At 38.0% G+C, this 23,079-nt stretch overlaps 1 long non-coding RNA gene across 1 annotated transcript in view; it reads right to left on the bottom strand.

Moving 5' to 3' along the window:
- LOC141585679 (uncharacterized) overlaps window positions 1-23,079 on the bottom strand; it is a 378,650-nt gene that overhangs the window by 279,651 nt on the left and 75,920 nt on the right. Inside the window, exon 2 of the long non-coding RNA XR_012519301.1 lies at window positions 1,776-1,829. This is a non-coding gene — a long non-coding RNA (uncharacterized LOC141585679). The remainder of the gene's footprint in view (window positions 1-1,775; window positions 1,830-23,079) is intronic.

The raw sequence follows: 23,079 nt of genomic DNA on the forward strand, positions 1-23,079 counted from the left end.
GTCTCAGGTTTTGTTTTTCTGCTTCTTTTTCTTTTTCTTTTTCCCATTATTTTTCGTGGTAGAGAAGCCTGAGCCAGACTATATAGCTAAAGTTTTTCAGTTCCTTTTGTCTGCTGCTTTTTCCCTCCCTGCTCAAAGTTAGTGAGAAAGCTTCCTATGACCAGTCTCAGGCAGCTAAATTATGCCACCTTGATTTTAGCAAAATTGGGTTCTCTATTGATTCACAAAAGTAATAAAGTAATACAAAGGGGTGTGTGTATATTTGTTGGAGGTGACAAGTTGGGAGACAGAATTCTTAATGGGAACACTCAGCTTAGGAAATGTAAATTTCTTCATTCCTCTTTAATTTAGGGGTGGCTTTAACTTAGAGATGCCATGCTACCTTCCCCCTTTCCCATTTTTTTTTTTCTTTTGAAGAGTTGCAATCTGTGCAAACTGAAATGGAAAGACTTATGATGCCCAAGGCACTTTCTTTGAAAGAACATTCCCACAGGTGCTATGATCAGTGATTTAGTTCTCTAAATTACAGCTTTCTTTCCTGTAAGCTGGAGATTGAATTGTTTTTATGGAGTATTTACTGTAACTAGTAGATACACTAGATATACATATAAAAGACTGTCTCATATGATGATTGTGAAGACCTGTAATAAGCTATCTCACATAAAGCATAGAGCACAGAGCAGTAGTGAGTATGCGGAAATGTCAGTCATCACTCATAATTATCATCATGAATCATGGCGAAACTTAAGAAGTCTAAGGAATGAGAATTAATGTCTCTATTATGGTTAATAAAATGATTGAGAACCCAGGTTTTGGAGTCTAGTACACTTTCATTCCAATCTCCATTCCACCATTTCCACATATGCAACTTTTAGTAAGTTATTTAAGCTCTTCAACCCTTAATGTCCCCATCTGTAAAATGGAGTTAATCAAGCATTTACCTCAAAGCATTGCTATAAGGATTCTGCTTATATATTTGTACTTAGCACAGTGTTTTACATATCAATATATGCTTTACAGATTGTTATATGGTATTATTAATTATTAATATTACTTGCTTATTTAATGTATTTTTATGGTAAAGACATAAAATTGGCCCAAAGCACAAATGTATACCCACTCCTCCATATAACTCAAAGATACAAATTGTTTTCATAATCAGTTGGTTCGATAATAAAAATGTTCTTCAGTCTTTGGAAATCTTTCAACCAAAGTGTCACGAAGTCACATAGGAGATGAACAGGAAGAGACCCAATCAAGCAGAGAAACTAAGCCTGGGAGAGCACTGCATGGTGCATTAATCAAGGACAACAGTCCTTGCAGTTGTAACAAACAGACCCACATCATAGTGGCTTAACACAAAATAGAGTTACTTACTGCTCATGTTATAGTTCAATGTGTGTCTGCAGGAAGGGCCTGCCTTCGCTCATGTAGGAACCTGGGATTACCTGTCCATTGGCTATACTGCCTTTTAGGGCCTCCAAACCCCCTGCTTAATTATTCCCATCCAGCTAGTACGAAAGGAAAAACAGAATATTGAAGGATCATGCAAAATGATATAGGAGCCAGTCCTGGATTGGCTAGAATGCTGTTATTTTCACATTGCCACCTATTTCAAGAGAATTTGAGTATTCTTGGGTGCCCAGAGATTTGAGTATCACCTAGTACTGTTTCTGCTTCAGGTACGTAGAAGGAGCTCAATTTACATCTATCAACCTGATTTAAATTAACTAAGGGACAACAAACAGCTACAAGCTTCAATGAAAATGCCTTACCCAAACTGAGTATTTCATCCTTGCAAAAGGTGCTCACATAATCTATGGTCCAACCTAGAACAATTTTAAGAAAGAAACAAAGTTGTTAAAAGTGATCAATAAATAGAAATGATACCTTAATATTTTGAAAAATTAATTAATGTGTTGATTTTAATTTGTTGGTAAAACTATAAAATAGCTCTGGTCAAACTATTTTTGAAAAATAATATTTTTTAATCAACATATAATATATCCACATATACTAAAATTCTTTTAAATACATTATCTGAACATTAAAAATAACATAAACAAAACAGTTTTTCTTGGTATATATTTATATATGTTAACTGGGTTGTTTTTTTTTTTTTTGCCACATGAGTCTCATACCATATTACTGGTATGTTAATATGTCTTCAGTATTATCTTATTATTTTTCTTATTTTTATAAAATGCTGAGATCTTTACAAAATCACATGATTAAAGTATGTGAATTTCTTTATTGTTTTAAAGAAAAAATATCCCTTGACATTGGCTGTGATACCTACCAAGCTCACAGTAAGTTTTGCTAAATGAATATTGTACAGTCAGCTCAAGCTTCTGTAACAAAATACCATAGACTGAGTCAACAATAGAAATTTATTTCTTATAATTCTAGAGGCTAAGAAGTTCAAGATCAAGATGCCAGCAGATTCAGTTTCTCATGAGGGTTCTCTTTCTGGCTTATAGACAGCCATTTCTTGCTGTGTCCAAAGGGAGAGAGGAAGACAAAGCTCCCTTCTATTGGGTCAGAGCTCCACTCTTATGATCTCATTTAACTTTCATTACCACTGAAAAGTTCTATCTCTAAATACAGTCACATTTTAAGGTAGACCTTCAAATTATGAATCTGGGGAACACACAACTCAAGCCATAGCAAAGGCCATTACAATGCTATTATTCTTTACTAAAATATAAAAATATTTCAGCCTCAAAATATTTTTACATATACTGACTTTTTGTCTGTCCTCAGAATACTTATATTAGGCAAATATTTTACAAGCAAAACTTATCAAAAAAAGTTATACTTTTGAATGTTTCGCTAAACATAGATGTTACAGAATCACAAACCTTCTCAGTTTTGTTTTATTTCAGTATGTCGAATACAATTTTATTCAGTTAAAAATACGAGCTCTATCAACAGATTCTTAACACAAGTTGAGTTTTTCCATCGCATAATTATAGACTTTCAAATGGAAATTGTACATGCCATTTGAGATTTTACTGTATAACATGTATAGTGTGTACAAATAAATTTGAATATCTTCCTGTCTGCAAGCTTTGTTGTCAACAATTGCAGCTCCCTAAGAGTTTCAACTGCTGACTTCTTGACATTTCATCCATTGAATACTTGGATTTAAAGATCCCCAACTGATTTTGGGCACGACACTCATTTACAAAAATACTGTTTGTCAGAATGAACTTCTAAAACTTTTACTTAAATTCCATGAACTAGGTGAGAAAAAAAACAATCAATCCATTACTGGAATCACCTTAACTAATATCTTTGAAGCATGCCTTGTCAGCATCAGACAGCCTCCTTCACAAAGACCAAGGCACAACTGGCTGGAAACTGAATGTCCAATAGGAGTAGAGCCTTGAGTTCCTCTTCCACCTCCATATTCGGAAAAAGTTGCCCAACAGTAGCTACTCCTGCCTGACTACATAATGCATGCTGCCTTTGAAAGGAATATGTTGAGTTTGATGCATCTGGAAAGAGTTAGGAAGAGAAAAATGGGTCATCTCTGTTTCTTTTCAGATTTGACCACTTGTTGAAATGAAAACTCTGTTTATTCCATGTGCATCTCACTTTTAGGCAAGGCCATGGGAGAAGTGAAAGTACCATGCAGAGGTCTTCCAAGTCTATCCCAGATTATTTTAACACAAATACTGATAATAACTTTTCACTAAAGGGGAAATATCTTGGACAGATGCTGACCTGGATAGATAATAGGACAAAAGATGTAGACCTGAATGTGTCAGACAAACTAGTATTACAGTTGATATAGTCACTCTACCTTTGTGCCCCTTCCCAGTTATAAATGCCTTAGAGGTCTCCCCATGAAAATCCAGCAGTGTATCTATTATTCTGGTATTCCAAGTGGGATCTTTTTATGCACACAGAATCTGCTATGTCATGATGAAACCTCAGTTGCTTCACAAGGGCCTTTGCTAATCATTCTCTGTCCTCTTCCTGTCATCTTTAAAATTCCAAGTGAATGGCAGAGAACATAGCACAAATTGGAAAAAAACTGGCTTAAATTACCCAGAGCCCTCTACTGTGGAAAAATATGGTAAAAAGGGTGAAAAATTCACTTTTAACACTCAAAAAGCAGGGGGGTGCATGGTGCGATGGCAGGGGTGTGGGTAGGGGCCATGGTGGTCATTAGTGTAGTATCTCAGTTATGCCACTTTAATTCCAACCTATATTCCTAATGCACGTTGGGATTCCACTGGCAAAGCCACCATCGACCTGTACACCAAATCTCAGTTTTAAAAACAAAGAGATACACTCCCTTCACGTAATCCCCAAAGTTCAAAACAGCTAGTTTTAGAACAAATTAATAAAATTCAGCTTTCCACTCCAGATGGCAAACCCCGGTATTATTTATTTCAAGAGCTAGTTGAGACTGAAAAGATAAACAGGCTGAAGAAAGAGAAATAAAGCAAACATGCAATTTTGTTATAGTTTACATCTGCAATTCCATCCCTGAAATATCTCTTCTAGCAGCTTTCCAACACAGATTATTGTCTGCACTTAATTAAGACATTTCTTTTTTTTTTTTAAAGCTGTCACCAGGAAATTAAGACATTACAGCAAATCATTCATTTACCTACTCATTCACTCTCAAATGTTCATTCAACACACATTTGTCAAACACCTTTGAGAAAAATGCTACTTCAGGTTCCATAAAGCCACAGTATTTCCCAGAAAAAAAAAAAAAGACAACAACAACAACAACAACAAAACAATTCTGTTAAGGTTGTGGGGTGTTCCTTAGACACAGCCAAGGGGATATTCACAATATTTAACAACGAGTGCAGCATGGGCTCCAGTCAGTCAGAATGACAGCCCTGCCCCACAACCAGTAAGGAAGGATAAAGCTCATGGTTACAATGGGCCACTGAAACAGCCCTGGAGCAAACCTAATTCCGGAGAATGGTAAAGACAGATCTTGGTGACCAATGCTTCTAAATGCTGTGGAAAACAAAAGTAGGTTGAGCCTTAGTGTAAAACTTATCCTGCCTAATTTTCAGAAGAATCAGAAGGAAAAACTCTAGAATAGGCACATCTCCCTTCATTTCCTGTGTCAATTCAAGATGAAAACTTGAGAAGTTAGTGGATGCCACTTATAACATGGTATGTGTCCCTTCCTTTTATAATCTCTAATTCTCACAACCTTGTCAGAAAATGTTACTAAACCCACCATGGAGATGAGAAAGTAGCCCTAAGAGTTCTGTGTTTTGCTGAGGTCACACATTTAGATAATGATGGTGGGTTTCCGAATCAGATCTATCTATCTCACTCAGAACATCTCCCCCTTCATTCCATTTCTTTTTGGGAACTAACTTCTCCCACATTTGGCTCACTCTCAGGAGGAGTATGAAATTGGCCAGCCCTCTCCTACTCAAGGAGTGAACATATGATCCAAGCAAGATTTGATGAATTGCAAAAATGGCCACCATTCTACTCCACAACTGCCCCACATCTATTCCACTTTGCCATATGAATCTGGCAGCTCCTCTCATCAAGAGGTGGGGGCTAGTTCCCACTCTTTAAATCTGGGCTGGCCTTGTAACCTGCTTTTGCCAATAGAATATAGCAGAAGTGACATTGTGAAGGTTCTGAGCATGAGCCTCATGAGACCTTGCACATTTCTACACCCTTCTTGGATCCCTGCCCACTTGCTGTGTTAACAAGCTTTTGCTCATTTGATAGAAGTTGAGAAACCACATGAAGCAGAAACAAAACATCCAGTTGGGCCTTCTTAGATGGACCAGCCATCACTGACCTGGCAGGGATGGCAGATGCATGAGTGAGCCTGGCTTGGTCTATCCCAGATCTGTAGAAAAGTTCAGCTTAGTCCAGCCCAAATTTTCAACCTACAAAAACATGAGCTATGAAAAGGAGTTGGGTTAAGCCACAAATTTTTTTTCCTAAAAAAATTTAACCAAAAGGCAAGAATAGAAAATACTTACGATAAATCTCAGAGGCAGCCCATGACAAGATTTTTAAGTACCTCTTGCTTCCTGGATTCCTGGATCTTCCCTAATCTTGCCCTCTCTAAGCCTGATTCTCTAACAGCATCTTTCATTCCATGAGCCACCTGTGTCCTCACAACAAATTCCTTTGGCATAAGTTTGTCAGAGTTTCTGACAACCAAAAAATCCTAATTAATCTTAAAGGTTTTGGTGCAAACTCTACATTTTGCTGCTGAAAAACTAACAGGCAGAGGCCAGGACCAGAGTCAAGACAACCTCACATAGAGAACAGGATCATTATCATCAAACAAGGCCATCACCCTAGCCATGACATAAACCAATCCAATATTAATAAAGTAAGTAAGGCTACCTGCTATAAAAAGCAATCCCTAAATCTCAGGGGCTTAACATAATAATGCTTTAATTATCATGCCTGTCACTGGCCAGTAATGGATTTTTCTGGCAGGGTAGGCTTCCAGGTGATCATCCAGGGTCTTGGGCACCTTCCAATTGTGAATCTCTCCTCTCCTGGGTCTTAGGGGCCCTCATCATTCAGCCAGCTCATGGGAAAAGGGAAAGGAGATGGCATTTGAGAGGGTTTTATGAGCCAGGTCTGGAAGTAACACCCAACACTTTTGCTCACCTTACATTGCACAGAGCTCAGACACACGACCACATCAAGCTATCAGAGAAATATCAACTAGTAATATAAGCCCAAGGATGAAGTAAGAGCAAAAATAGGGTCAGCAAAAAGAGGATTTTGCCACAGACTCCCAGCTGATTTTATACAGTCACATTATTTGAAATTAAGCCTTTTCTCCTCCTTCAAAAATCACTCCATTTTACAAAGTGACCAATAAATAAACACACTATATTTACTGTTGGATAAAAAAGAATGGAGAATATTTTCCCTGCATTAGAATACCCAGAAACTGAAATTATTACATTCACTGCAAATTGCTAAAGGGAAAGCTCTGCTAGAGACAGGAAACCCAGCTCAGAGGACACCATTGTCCGGCCACACTATTCCTTACTATTTTCATTCCTTCCACAAAATAAGCCGGAGATTAGGGGGCAGGGATTCTACAAGTAATCATTTGCTTTCCTTTGTCTGATGACAGCAACGATAGCAGTTTATTAACCACTAGATTACTCTTAAGATTTTGGCGTAACTTTAGAATCACACAGACACAATTAGGGGAAAAAACGTTTCTCTCCTCCCCTCCCCAGTGGATTTCTTTACCCCTTCCAATTTCATAAGAAAGTCCCCAGGAAAAACATACTTATAACAGTATCAAATTAATGGATGGATTGAGCTTACATTTTTCTTTTCCCATGATGCATTCTAAATACCAAAAAAAGACTAGACAGACAGCGGGACCCATCCATCCACATTCCAAGACATGCTTCAGTTACCCAATCACTGCAGAGCACTGCCAGGAGGCAGAGGCTATGATTTGACTAGAATTCAGCTATTTTCAATATATTCTAGTTACTTAATGGATATTGAAGGCTATGATCAAACATGAAGTAGTCAATGGACTTTTCTAAAGAAACTGCACAGTGGCATCTGACTTGCTGTAAGTTGTACCAATTTGCACCACAGAGCACACCGCTGAACAGCTGAGATTACAAAACAAAGCCTTGGAATTCATATGCTTTCATTCACTGTTTTCACATTTCTCTGTTATTCCAAAATGTTTGGCTAGTTTTTCTTCCTCCCTCCACCCTTAGCTCTTTCTTAAGGACAGAGAAGAAACCTAATTCTCATGAAATGATTGGTTTTTAAAGTATGCTAAGTATTTGGAGATTTATTAGAAACAGTTTTAGTTCCTCATTACTCTAGAGCAAATTATTATTGATTTACAACAGACGGCTCATCTGATATCCTTCAGGCAGTCATAAAAAATAGTCTGAGCATTAAAAATGGTTGATGTCTTTCTGGCAAAAGTAGCGAAACTCAGCTAATGACAACCTCTTCCAACTGAATGAAAAATAGCCCATTCTCACTGCGTGTTCTGTTCACTTTTTTGTAAGCGTTCCAAAGAACCTGAATTCATATGCATTTATTTTCATATTAAACTCATTTATCAGAAAGATCTCTTCTAGATACCCCATTCACACCAGAGTGATCTTAAAAGTCAGAAAGAACATTTGCTAGTATTACCATATACTTATAGCTTGGCATGTTTTATTATAGAGCATTTAGAGTAAGGGTTTTTATCACCATTAAGCAATCCCACTGACATGAGGTCAAAGCTTTGCTGTGAACGTGCTATCTAAAAGCATCAGTTCTGTAACAAGGTGCCAGGTTTATCTCCTGGCTCCATCACTGGAGCAACTCTCCTATCTTAGCAGCCTCAGTCTTCTCCCCTGCAAAACGGGGCTATCAAGAGCACCCATTTTAATGGTCATTGTGAGATTTAGGTGAGAGTTTTCATTTTATCACAGCACCAGGCACATCGAAGATTCTCTGTTAATATAAGCTACTGGCACAGGACCAAGACTATTAATAGATGACTATCAGCAGCTTTGCCCACTCTCTGCCTGCTAAGAGGATTACACTTTGCCAGCTTAGTTTCTTCTTCTCCTCTGGTTCCTCCAGAACGGTGTGGACTTACCAGACTAGATCACTGGGGCTTATGTATTGGAGAATAAACAAAAATCAGAGGGGAAAACACACACACACACACACAAAAGAAGGGTACAAGCCAAGATAGATTTTAGGTACTTTAAATAAGAGGTCCTGAGGAGAAAGGAGCTGGTCTGGTATGTGAGGAAATTTGTCGAAGTTTGTTGAAAGGAAAAAGGAGATTTGGAGTTATGTTCTCGTAGTATGTTTTTGTGTTCTTCATGGAATTCAAGAAATGTAAGTAATGAACTTGATTATTTCCAATTTTTTGTTTTTTCTGCTTTATTGAGGAAGAATTGATAAACAAAAATTATATATATTTACAGTGTGCAATGTGATGTTTTGATATACGTACGCATTGTGAAATGATCACCACAAGCAAGCTAATTAACACATCCATCACTTCACATGGTTACCTTTGTGTGTATGTATGTGTATGTGGTGGGAACAGTCAAAATCTACTCTCTTAGTATAAAATTTCATGTATATAATATGGTACTGTTAACCTTAGTCATCATGATGCACACTAGAGCCCCAGAACTCATTCATTCTGCACAATTGAAACTTTGACCAGCAGCTCCCAATCCCCCCGCATCCTGTCCTCACTGGAAACCACCATTTGATTCTCTGATTCTATGACTTCAACTGTTTTCAATGACACATGCAGTCAGTCCTCTGTACCCATGAGTGCCACATCCATGGATTCAACCAACCACAGATTGAAAATATTTGGAAAAAAGGATGGCTGTATCTGTACTATGTTCTGACTTTTTTTCTCTTGTATTATTCCCTGAACAATATAGAAAAACAACTATTTATATAACATTTGCATTCTATTAGGCATTATAAGTAATCTAGAAATGACTTAAGGTATACAAGAGGATGTATAGGTTATGTGCAAATACTACACCATTTTTATATAGGGAACTTGACCATCCATGGATTTTGGTATCTGAGGGACAACTATATATGTGAGATCATAAAGCATTTGTATTTCTATGCCTAACTTATTTACCTTAGCATAATGTCTTCCAGGTTCATCCATGTTGTGACAAATAACAAATCTCCTTTTTTAAAGACAAATGTATATAGACACAATGGAATATTACTATAGATATCACATTTTCTTTATCCATTCATCTGTTGATGGACACTTAGGTTGATTCCACATCTTGGCTGTTGTGAATAACCAAATTTCTTTTAGACACCAGAGTGTGTATGTGTGTGAGTGTGTGAGTGTGTGTGTGTGTGTGTGTGTGTGTGTGTGTGTGTGTGACTATTATCCTTATTGGACTGGACCAATTGGATTATGGAATTATGCATTATCACTACACTTCTACTATTACTACTCTTATTATTTAGGCTTATCAAATGTTCTGGTTTAAACTGGCTGCCCTGCCCTTCATAAGTAGCACCTGCTTCCATTTTCAAAAATGTCCCAGTTTGTGCAAATAAATTTTATGGTCTCCCTCCCACTGTTGCTGCTGTCATTGCTGCTGTTGATGCTATTTTTCATCTGTAATTGAAATAATCAATGCAAATATTTAAAGTTTACATTATTCTATGTACACCTGGAAAAATATTTCCCATAGATCTTAATAACAAATACATTAATTCCTCAGCCCATTAAAGCACTTTTTAGCAACTTGCTCCACAAATGCTAGCTGCTGAGTGAAAGTAAGATTTTTACCATCTGATCCTAACATGTCCAATAAACTCATCATAAACCCAAATGATATTTTCAAATAGTCTTTCCACTAAAGTGTACTCTCCTCTACAGATTTCCAGCATTGAGGACAAGGTAACAGACAAAAGGCAGGTACCAAAGTAAGGCCATATCAGTTTTCTATTGTGTGCACTTTGTCCCTAAGAACAGGGAAATCTGATTTAATATGACAAAGCCATTATCACTTCCAAATCTTCAGATACAACAAGCTTCTTAGCAGCAGGAGCAGACATCTTCTCTAAGCTAATCATCAACCTCACATTATTCACTTCAGTGCCTTATTCTTTAAATAGACTGCAAAAATTATAATAGGCATAAACTGATCAGACTATTACACTAAGAATAAAAATAATATTTTGAGTCAGATATAGGCGGGGCAGGGCTCACACCTGTAATCCCAGCACTTTGGGAGGCCAAGGCTGGCAGATCACCTGAGGTCAGGTGTTCGAAACTAGCCTGGCCAATATGGTAAAACTTTGTCTACTAAAAATACAAAAATTAGCCAGGCATGCTGGCATGTGACTGTAGTCTCAGCTACTTGGGAAGCTGAGGCAGGATAATTGAATCGCTTGAACTCAGGAGGTGGAGGTTTCAGTGTGCCCAGATCATGCTACTGCACTCCAGCATAGGTAGCAAGTATGAAACTTCGTCTCAAAAAAAAAAAAAGAAAAGAAAAAAGAAATAGTAGTACTTGTAAACTTGATGTCAAATATGTTAGTTTTTCCTTTCCAAAAAGGTTTGAAAAAATTCAAATGGCACTATTTATATTTTGTATTGAGCATCTTAGGATGCTAGTTAATTGTTTATTTTCAGACCCTTGAATTTAATGATTTTACAGAAACATATATGAAGCACATGAAGATGGCATTGTACAATTTAATTTAAAAGGTGAGAGAGAGAATCCACTATGAATCTCTGAAGGTAATTATAGTAAAATACTTATTGTTCTATACTTGGGAATTATTATCAGATAGCAAAAAATTCTCTACAAAGGAAATGATTTAGGATGTAATATGGACGTGTTTCAAGCCAAGTGGGCATGTTTCTATCATCAGGGGGATAGAGGTAAAACATGGAAACAAAAAAAAAAAAACTCTACCTTTGCTAAATAAGTTACCACCGAAAGTCAGGTCCATGGCAATGCATTTTCACAGCTCTTTCGACTTCTCAGAGTCTCCTCCATTTTCCAGAGATATCTGAACTATGTCTCTCTCTCCCAGCCTCTCTCTACTTAAGTTTCCAGAATGTTTCCTTGGCTCAGTCCTTTAACACCACTCAGTAATGTGTTCAGTACCTTGGGAGTATCTGTGGTCATGTAATTCCATAATCATATTCCTAGATGATATGTCACAGTTTGTTTAAGTTGGACTTAGCACTCGGTATGAGCTCACAAAGATGTCCATGAGAGCAGTCAATGATGACTTCACTATCTTAGGATGTACTCACCAGCTTTTCAATGTCAGCAGAGGGCTGTCCCATTTCAATGACAAACAGAACCTCAAAGTAAAAAGAAATCCTAAGAAATCAGGCACTCTAAAATGTGAAAATAACTCATTGTACGAATGAGTATGGAGTAGGAAACTGAAAATGCTTCCTTGGCTGGCATTGCCATGGCAAATCAAAAATTGAGGCGCCACTTTCTTCAAGTTACAGTGAATTTCCAAGGCAACACACCAAAATGAAAGCAATGTCTGCAAAGCTGTGTGAAAGCGACTGATGAAAAGTTTCAACTTCTGATATGTGCATCATCTATTAAATGTGATCAGATCTATTAAATACACAAATGTATCGGCATACATGTATCCAATTCTATGACCACTTTTATCTTCACCTAAACTATACCCAGCTTCTCTCTTCTTACATCATTTCCAGGAAAGTTTTGTTAAATTATTTTGTTGTCAGATGGTATTATTTTATTTTCTACTATGTATACTCTATTTTTAATTTTAGACTTGTCATGACAATATTTAGAGGATGATTCTACTTTGCTAAGCTGCATTTTTCATTGCAAAGTTTTTCTCTCTGTTACTTGTCTTCCAAAAGCTTTAAAATCATTCTTGGACTATTGTAATAAAATCACATCATTTGCCTGACATTCTCTGACATTATTGTATTTCCTCCCATTTCTTTAAGAAGGGCAACTGAAACACCCATGCCAAATCAAGCAAACATTGCAGAATCAAACTCTTCAGAATATTGTTCTGGAAAAGTATCTAGTAGCCTTCAGGCTACCTGTCAAAAGGGAAACAACTAAACATTTAGTTCAGTTCTCTTTTGGGCTCCCTAAAAGCTCACCTGGCAAGATAAATATTATGGAAGGACGAGGGGAAAAAAAGGTAGGCAACAGGAAGACAGTATCTAAGAGAAAGAGTGCTAAGGCCATGTTAGAATATGATGGCCTCAGATGGGAATTAGCATAAAATTCTAGCCTTGGGTTGGGTAGAGAAAAATCAAGTTTCAATAAGAAAAAATTATTGTCAAAAGAAAAAAATGTGGTACCACAGGGAGTGGGGCACTAGGAAAACTGCTTGAGGGTGTAACCACAAATGGCAGATGGACAAAGTTAGGTGGAGCCCAGAAATAAAGTAAAGCCTTTATTAGCAGACTTGCTGATATATAGATCTCATTGTTATGTAAGATCCAAGGAATTTCTCCCATGCTCCACACCCTTCTTAACAATCAACCTGGTACCTGGTTAAGATGCAGGTCTTTTCAGGTTCTTTGAACTTACAATCATGCCCATCATAGACATAGCTGTATCGGAGGCTTAGCCAATAAATCCTTGCTTCTGACACCTTCCCTCCAATGGAAATTAAAACAGAATAAATATTCTTTTCAGTAATTATGTTGATAGGGAAACTGGGCACTGCACCATGAAACTTTGCTGATACTCCCAAACATGGGTCAGATGTAGAACTAACACCCTGTCCTCAATGAACTTCCTCTAAATGAAGGAGTTCTACTTCCATTTCTCTAAATGAAGAAGCTTCATTTAGAGAAGAAGTAGAACTCTGAAGTTAAATCACAGGGCTCCAAGTAAATGAAGTGACTCAGAGTAAACATGTTCCTACCTCATGAGCTTTTAGGAAATCAGCAAGTCTTACTATCTACCACTTGCTACTTTCTATAATAACCCATGCAGCTGTTCTGTGATTTAAAATATGTCATTTGTGGGAAATCCAAAGGTAACTACTACAAAAATCCAAATTGCTTGTAGAATCAGGCAAATGATTCCATTCAATTAATCTCTGTAATATAATAGAAACATATTTAGAACCAAAAAGAAGTAGAATCTGAATATCTTTGAGATCTCCATGGCTGGCCTCAATTCGAGCTAAAATATAACCACATGCATCACATTAAGACAGTCTATTTTTTGGAGCTTTGTGGTTTATTTTTGTTTTTTTGTTTGTTTGTTTGTTTTTTAGTTTAAGGAGAATACTGTGAGGTTAGAGCAGAGCTATGTTCTCCTCCTTGTCTATATCCCAAGGCTTCAAGAGGGCGGGGTCACGTGGATTATAAAAGCTACAAATCAAAGGCCTTGACTTTCCCAGAAAATTCCAAAATGTGGCATTGCAACAGTTATTTGTTCAGCAAAGAATAAGCAACAGAATTTCACTGGCACTTAGAACCTCAAAGAAAACAGGCAAGCCTGGCCCACAGCAGAGCAGCAAGGAAGTATAGAGTGGATCTTCATTCTATTCTTTCTTTCAGCTTCCGTTCCTAGAAAAGAATTGGTAGTCACTGGTCTCCTTTAAAGATTTTAGGCAAGAATGGCTCATTGCCCTTGAGCTACACAGAAATGTGTAGGTGGGTGTATTGGGTCGGTTCCCTGGAAGCAGGATCTCAGATGGGGATTCTTGTGCAAAAGATACACCGAGGAAGGGCTCAAAGGAGTAGCTTGCAATGAAACAAGGAGAGCAAGCTGAAGCAGGAGAAAAGGTCAGGCAAAGGTATCCTTTCAGAAGTTTAGCCTCAGCCTGATCCCACAGGGAGCTCCAGAGAGTAAATGGTACCAAGAAGGAATTGGTCCGCCTTCTTGCAGGAGGGAGTTGCTGAGAGCCTTCTGTAGGCAGCACTTGCACTGGCCAGGGAATGAATCAGTCCAGTGAAGGGGCTCTGGGTACAGCACCTATAGCATCTGCTACAGTAGGTATGTGTGCCCATTGTAGAAACATGGAACATCTTCCAGGCCAATTAATTTTGCTCAATATTTGAGAAATCATGGTTTGTTGATTTTTTTTATTGGCAAAAAATACTTGTTCTTTGTATCAGGGCAAAATGATGTATTTTTAAAAAGAAAACAAGATGTCCAGTACCAAATCAATCATGTCACATCTTTCACCAAAATTTTCCAAAGTTTCTTCTCCTAGACTTATGATCTCAGCAAAGTTTCGCAGTGCAATGCCCAATTTCCATATCAAAATTATTTCAAAAAGATTACTTATTCTTTTTTAATTTCTACTGTAAGGAGGGTGTCAGGAACTTGGAATAATTGACTCAGCTTCCAACACACAGCTATCCAGTATCTCCTTGGGGAAATGCCCATATAATTTAAGTGAAGTTCACTTCACCAGTTCCAGGGATGATCATATGATCTGTCAATCAAAGTTTACATTCCTTTGGCTTCAGTGATTGTTTCAGTTGAAGGAACATGATCCAAGCAAAGCCAATGAGAATTCTCCCTGGGATTTTTATACAGAGATGTTACAACAAAAAAAGTTACCTTCTTTTTGTAGGGATTGCCAGATATAAGCCTAGACTTTTGGTAGTGATTTTTGCCTAAGAATGAAGCTGATCCAGAAGAATTCGTGTTGATGTTAGAAATAACTAGATTTAGTTATCTTTGAAGTCAGACACAACCCTGGACTTCCCAGGTGCCTATAAATGACTTTGCAATTACTTTCAGCTAAAAGAATATAGATCACTAGAGTTACTCATCAGCTGCAGGATAAACTCTAAACTCCTTTTTAAAAATAATATGGCCCTCTATTAACCCACAAAAATCCTGCACCCATCAATTCTTCCCATCCTAATTCATGTCCTAAAAATACTGAAAAGCTCAGCATTCTTCAATCTCACACCCCATTTCATGCCATAAGGTCTTTGAGACATGTTACCGCATTGACTGGAATGTCCATCCTCTACTTTATCCATCCTTCAGACCTCTGCTAGATTACTGCCTCCTCTACACAATCTTTTCTGAAGGTCTCAGCCTCCTTCAAGGCTCTTTTGCCCCATGCTCCCTTCCCTTGTTGGGTTTTATGGCAACAACTCTCTGACCTGATTATCTCTTCATAAGACTCTACATGTCTTCTAGGAGGGGACATTCTTTTCCTTTTATTTTTTCTACCTGAAGAAACATGCCACGTACTCAGCAGGCACTCAATAAGTGTTTGAGAAACAACAACAACAAAAAAAGACAGAGGGAAGGAGAGAAGAAAAAAAAACAGGATTACAGAAAATTCTAAAATATTCTTGGGTTCCAAGAAATGCATCTTCACAGAAGGAATTCCGTATCCTTATACTTAGCAATGAGAGAGATATTTTGAGGTAGGGTTTTTCTTTTTCCCTCACACATCACATTCTTTAAATACTGGTTTTATCTACTTGTAAATTAGACTATACCTCCCTTCAAAATGCTTTTATATTAATTTTTATTTCTACCACATAAAAAAAGCCTATGAGGCCAGCAACCTAAGGCTTGATATGACTCTCCCAAAAGCTCAGAATACATTGCATTCCACTGTAGTTAACAAAATTTGGCCAACACAAAGAAGAGTCATAAAGTGCTTAGCTTGGACTCAAGTTCCTTTGCAGTCTAGCCTAGTACTTAAATTCTCTCATCTTTAGGGTTTTGTCTATGAAATTAAGAATCTATGACTTTCCTAAAGTCTATGGCTTTCCCATAATGTTTTTATGAAGAACTTGATGAGAAGGTGACATATAGTAAGGACTTAATAAATATGGGCATTATCTTCACTAGCATCTGCACATGTTGTTGGATGTTGGATAGTGCATCCATCCCTGCCTGCCCTACTTGGAGCATCAGTTCCAAGTACTGCTTTTCTCATTTCCTATCTTTCTACATAAACCAGCCTATGACCCAACTTCTGAAGATGCCTTCATGACAATCAGCATGGCTCAAATAAATCTGTTTTTTAATTCTTAGAAACCTGAAAAATAAGAGGACTTTTGAGTTTTCAGTGCTCTGTCAATGGCAAAAAGGTAGGATGTTTTAGTGATGAATTGGAAATTAAAAGATTGCCTCCCATCTAAAGGTGGTTATGTTCTTTTCTCAAGACCTGCCTGTTAATGTTCTATGTGATTTTCACCACTGACATCTAATGCAATATGTTGGATCCTCTTTTATCCAAAAGCCAATCCAATTCAAAAAGCTAAATTTCCCCCACTGGGACCCTAATCATTATAACAGATTCCCATAGGTTTATAAAGGCCTTGGGAAAGGTCAGAAAACTTAGTTTTCTAAAATCACCTCAGTATATTCTAAGCCTTCAGCCTGGGAAAACCAGATATGGTAGGTAACAGGATGAGTCCTGGTTAACTGAATAGTTAACAATTTACTATAATGCCCCTGTTCCTTAACTATTCTTAAATGGGATTTTTCCATAAATCTTTACCTCTTCCCCAGGTTTACTGAGAAAGTTATGGTACTCAAGTCGTTGTGTGACAAATCCCTTCCGTTCACACTGGCGATGTTAATCATCTGCCAGATTTCTGTAATCCCTCTCCACACTCCTGAGAGAGGGGAATTGCAAAGTGACAAGTGACTATGAGGTGTGTCCTACACTAACTTCAGGAGAAAGGGGCCCCTTTTCACTCACATCACTTCCTCTCACCCTTGGGGTAACAGGAGTGTCAAGGAGCTGTGGAAGAAATAGTCCAGACCCGGAAAGTTCAAGTCAAGGCCCACTGGGAGGAATGTGCTGAAGCCTTCCAACCCTTCTTGCTGTTGCTGAATTATTTTGCCCTGGAAATCACTGAATACCAAATAGAACATCCACATAGAAATCCTGTGTGCAATCCAAAGACTCTAAGTGAGAGTCTGTAATTCTATGGATTGTTCTTGGGAGAGCAAAGAGTTTGATTATAAGAGCTAATTGGGTGGTCCTTCCAACTCTGATCTTTGAACTTCTACTGATTCTAAGACAATATTCATTGACTCAAAAATTCTCAACAGCTGCTTTGTCTCCAAATACTATCAAATGGAAAGTAATAGAAAATATTTAAGAACTATATTACCTCTGGACCCTTCAATTTGTACCACAAGATGCTAATAATTAAGATCATGATGATCACTTGTCTTATTTGTTGAATATTTATGATGTACTAGTCATTTTATGGAGAACTCTATAGGCATTTTCTCCTTTCTTTCCCTGAAATATTATTTCACATGAAAATCTAAATGAACTTTGAAAAACACAATTCTGATGATGTCAACCCCTTCTTACATCTTTCACAGGCTTCCATTATTATTCACACACTAAAATTTAAAGCTCAGCATCATGGTACACACCTGTGGTACCAGCTACTGGGGAGGCTGAGGTGGGAGGATCACCTGAGTCCTCTCCTGAGTCCAGGAGTTTGAGGCTGCAGTGCATTATAATCACGCCTATGAATAGCCACAGCACTCCAGTTTGGGCAATACAGAGAGACCCCATCTCTAAAAATAAATAAAGATGCAATTTAAAAAAATATTAATAACAATGATATAGCTAATACTTGGTAAGTACCTACCTACTATGTATACCAGACAGTATGCTACAAGATTAACATGTGTTAACTCATTTAATCGTTATTAAAATCATATGAGTTAAATACTATTATTATTGAATCCTCATTTTACAATGAATAGGCCAAGGCTGAGAAGTTTAGCAATTTGCATAAGGATGCATGATGCAAATAATAGTAAACCACTTGCTTGACTCCAGAAAATCTGGGTCCAGAGTCATCATTCTTAACCAAAAGGCTTTATGGCAAGTCTCTGAATATAAATGACTATGATACGGCCCACAAGAGTGACCACATAGTTCATAATCCAAATCAGAACACTTTCTGAGAATGAAAGAGGGTACTACAAATAATTACAGCAGATCACACAGGTAGACCAGAAATCTCCCAGGCAAAGCAGGACTTATAGAAGGTTCTAGTGCTCTGGCTACCTGCCTGCCAGCCTCACCACTTATAGTTCTCCATTTATTCTCTAGGCCCTTCTTTCTGTCTCTTCAATATGCTATGTTGCCTTTGGATTCATTATTATTCCTGCACGAAATGAAACACTCTCCCCATCTACTCTCTTCCCTCTCCTCTGCTGTTTAGCATGTATTTATCCTGTAGTCCCTAGCTCGTGGTGGTCCCCTGAACTAAATTAGGAAAACTTTTATACACTCTATGAGACAGCATTGCTGTGATTTTAGTTATTGTGCTCCACTACCTCCTGGTATGCTCCACATGGACAGTGTCTAGATCTATTTCCCCTCCCCTGGTTACTACTCTTATACCTGGCACAGATTAAGTGCTTAACAAATATTTGCCCCCCCCCCAAAAAAAAAGAGGAAAAGAAAGAGGAAGGAAGATAAATGACAAGACACTGGTTTTTGTTCAGATCATATAGATATAAATTTATTTATCAATTTATTCAACAAATATATATCTAGTACCTTTTCTATTCCAGATACCACTTCAGGTGTTGAGAATATAACTGGAAATGATCATTCAGAATGCAAAAGAAAAAAAGTTAAAGAGAATGATATGGTAGGTATGACTTAATTGGAAGGTATATTTAAATTTGGTAGCTGCTGTGGTCTATATGTCTTTTCAAATTCACATATTGAAACTTAATCCCCATTGGAGTGGTACTGAGAGATGGAGACAGCTGGGCAAGGTGGCTCACACCTGTAATCCTAGCACTTTGGGAGGCCAAGGTGGGCAGATGACCTGACGTCAGGAGTTCAAGGCCAGCCTGGCCAACATGGTAAAACCCCATCTCTACTAAAAATAGAAAAATTTGCCAGGCATGGTGGCTTGCACCTGTAATCCCAGCTACTCAGAGGCTGAGGCAGGAGAATTCCTTGAACCTAGGAGGCAGAGGTTGCAGTGAACCAAGATTGTGCCACTGCACCGCACTCCAACCTGAGCAACAGAGTGAGACTCCATCCCAAAAAAAAAAAAAAAAAAAAAAAAAAAAAAAAAAAAAAAAAGATGGAGCCTTTTGGGAAGTGATTAAGTAATGAGAGTTCTACCCTCATGGGTGAATTAATGCCTTACTAAATGGCTAGCAGAAACTCACTTAGGCCCCTCCTATTTGCCTTTCTGCCCTTCCACACTATGAGGACACAGCACATCTCCACTCTGGAGGACGCAGCAACAAGACACTGTCTTGGAAGCAGAGAGCAGCCCTCGCCAGACACCAAACCTGTCAGTGCCTTGATCTTGGACTTCCCAGCCTTCAGAATTGTGCAGAAATACATTTTTGTTCTTTGTAAATTACCTGGCCTCAGGTATTTGGTTATAACAGCACAAACCAACTTAGATGGTAGCCAAGAAGAATTCTCTAGGTAGGGGACATTTGTAATAAATCTGATGACCAAAAGCCATGAGAAGTCCTGCCAAAGAATGCCAGACAGAGAAATCCGGTGCAGGCTAAAATAGAAAAAGATCAGGTTGGCCAGAGGACAGACTGGGAAGAATGATTGAGAGAGATTGGGAAGATTAGCTACTTCATATGGGACCCTTAAGTGATGGCAAGTTCAGATTTTATTCAAGTGCAGTGCAAAGGCATGGGTTTTAAAGAGCAGCATAAGTTGATTTCATTAACTTTTTTTTTTTTTTTGAAGACCACTCTGGTAACTGAATTGAAAATAGGCTAAAGGAGGACAACAGCAGAACGAAGGAAAACACTGCAATAATCCAGGCAAAATACGGCAATGAATAAAGAGGTATTCCATGGAGGATCTTCTCAAAGTTTAATGTGCCCAGGAGTCACTAGGAACCTTGCTAAAGAGCAGATTGTAATTCTGCAGGTCGGGGATGGAACCTGAGATTCCGAATTTCTAAGAAATTTTCAGGTGATGCTAATATTGCTGATTTGATGACTATAGTTGAGAAGGAAGACTTACTGAACTTGCTGATAGAATGCATTTGGAAGGCATGAAAATAAAAGAATCAAGTGTTGTTACCGGGTGTTTTTCTTTGAAAAACTACATAGATAGTAGTGGCATTTATTGAGATGAAGGTTGATCACATCCCTGCTTTCCAAGCTACCCCACTGCTGCCTGGTGAGGACAGGAAACTTTTTAGGAGGACTGAATAACCACTGGCTTTGGGAAAATTGGCCAAACTTGGGATGATGATAGTGAAGCACGTTTCTGGCTTTAGTAGAAAAATGACACAAGCCAGGATGATTCCAAGCACTTAGCCATAAAATAGCCCATTTTCTGATGAGCATGCATGCATTGCCAAGTGCTTGGCTTACATGAGTGGTTTATAGATCATTCTTTTCCCAGAGACATCAGGTGCCCTCAAAAAAAAAATTGGGTCAGAGCACAGCTGAAATAAATGGGACAAAGGAAATTCTTCTTATACTTTTGCACACACTGTCTAGCAATTGTTCTCATGTCCCTAATGAGCCCACAGTCTTCATATTCATCATAGAACTTGTTTAACTCTGTCATCAACAGTTCTTCATCTTTAGACTTTATTGTGCTTTTTAGAAAATGAAGACCGGGTGCAGTGGCTCATGCCTGTAATCTCAGCACTTAAGGAGGCCAAGGCAGGTGAATCACCTGAGGTCAGGAGTTCCAGACCAGCCTGGCCAAAATGGTGAAACCCCATCTCTGCTAAAAACACAAACATTAGCCAGGCATGGTGGTGGGCACCTGTAATCACAGCTACTTGGGAGGCTGAGGTAAGAGAATTGCTTGAACCTGAGAGGCAGAGGTTGCAGTGAGCCAAGATCGCACACTACACTCCAGCCTGGGTGACAAAGTAACACTCTGTCTACAAAAACGGAAGAAACAAAATAAAGACCTGTCACCGAATAGCGCTGAGCAACAGTGAAGTGCACTCACAAATGAAGCGTTAAGCTATCTACAAACCTGAAAGCTGTCCTTCAACATGCATTATACTGTATGAAGTTGATTGGTAATCATTTGGCTTTAGATATGCCTCATAAATTGAATCTGATTTTATAGGTTGGGCAACTTCCATGGTTGCTCCTAAGAAATGGAAAAACATGGCAGGTCCAAGAATTCTTACACTTACACAATTATCATACTATTCTTTTTGTGTCCCTTTTCCTGTGCTTCTCCCACCTCTTAGGGGCTATTTATCTGCTACCCGCTGCATGCACAGCTCATACTGGGGTGGGACACACATACACAACTGCCTAAGACTCCCACAAAGCAGTATTTCCAATAGGCCAGAGTTTTTTCTGATTTTGAGGATCACTTTAAGCCTGAAAATATGATTTTTCTGGCTCAAAGAAAAATTTTAAAAGACTTATAAAAATTATCGTAAGACTCTTCAGACATCAACTAGGTCTTCCCAAAGAACATTGAGCAAATGAACCAAAAACATATGGATTTAAGTTCCCCCTAAATTAAATGTGGTTTTCACAGAAGGGCATGAGGGCAGGGGTCAATGTGGGAAAGAATATGATAAAATGATTGTGAATCTTTGATAAATCAAAACTATTTGAAAAATCCATTTTTAGAAAGAAAAAAAAATGCTGCTTATATTTCCAGTTCATTCTGGTTAGAGATGTTAAGTTTGCTCCAGTTTAGAGAGCTGTTCTCTGATCTTGATCTTCAGTGATGACCTGATAGATAAGACCAAAACCACATTTTTCCTAGGCCTTTTTTTGTACAGTTTCAGTGGGTTTCATTCATCAGCTTTGATGGAGGCCGATGGTCTGCAAGTATTATCCTCTTCGGGAATAAAGTCTAGGAAGCATTTTGCATGATCTTGATCTAATGCCATTTGCAATCATAGTACCTTCTCCAATGGACTTGGAGAAGATTAAGGAAAACACATTACTACTTGGCAATGGAGAAACAAATCTGCATTTCAGACTTGTGGTCTCAGCACCCAGAGCAGAATTTTGAAAAAAAAAAAGAGATGCTCTGTACTTACTTCTTGATTCATTTTAATAGCAATTACAATACCAAAAAAATCCCAATAAAATGACCTTGATAACTCTCCCTGTGTATAACCAAGGTCAAGTCCAATTTACATTCTTTTCTAAAAATGCTGCTTTGTCACATTGCCAAGGACAAAGGAAGGTTGAGTTCAACTATATATCTTTTAAAATCTTGGGAATGTTTTAACAAAGAGAAATTTTTCTCATAATTACCATAAAATGTCTGAAATCAATGCCTGCTGTGCTAAAGTTTAAAAACAATGAGATGTCCTTTAATCCTAAATTTTTCCTTATTTATTTCATTAATCTGCTTAGCAAATCCTTCTTTTAATAGACAATATTAAGGCAAACCTACATCAGGGTCTGACAAATTGCCATCTTTCCCATCTTAATGCAAATCCAAGAATCATTTCTACAATTGGAATATAAAAATGGCCCAACTTCTTACAATGTTGGCCTCATTTGTCCATTATGCCTGCCTTTCCGCACTTTCCCCACAACTCTCCCAAGTCCACCACAGCCCCATCGGTCCTCATTCTGTTCTTCAGACACATTGAGCTTTGTCCCA

Source organism: Saimiri boliviensis, chromosome 9, assembly GCF_048565385.1.
Source record: "Saimiri boliviensis isolate mSaiBol1 chromosome 9, mSaiBol1.pri, whole genome shotgun sequence".
Taxonomy (NCBI): domain Eukaryota; kingdom Metazoa; phylum Chordata; class Mammalia; order Primates; family Cebidae; genus Saimiri; species Saimiri boliviensis.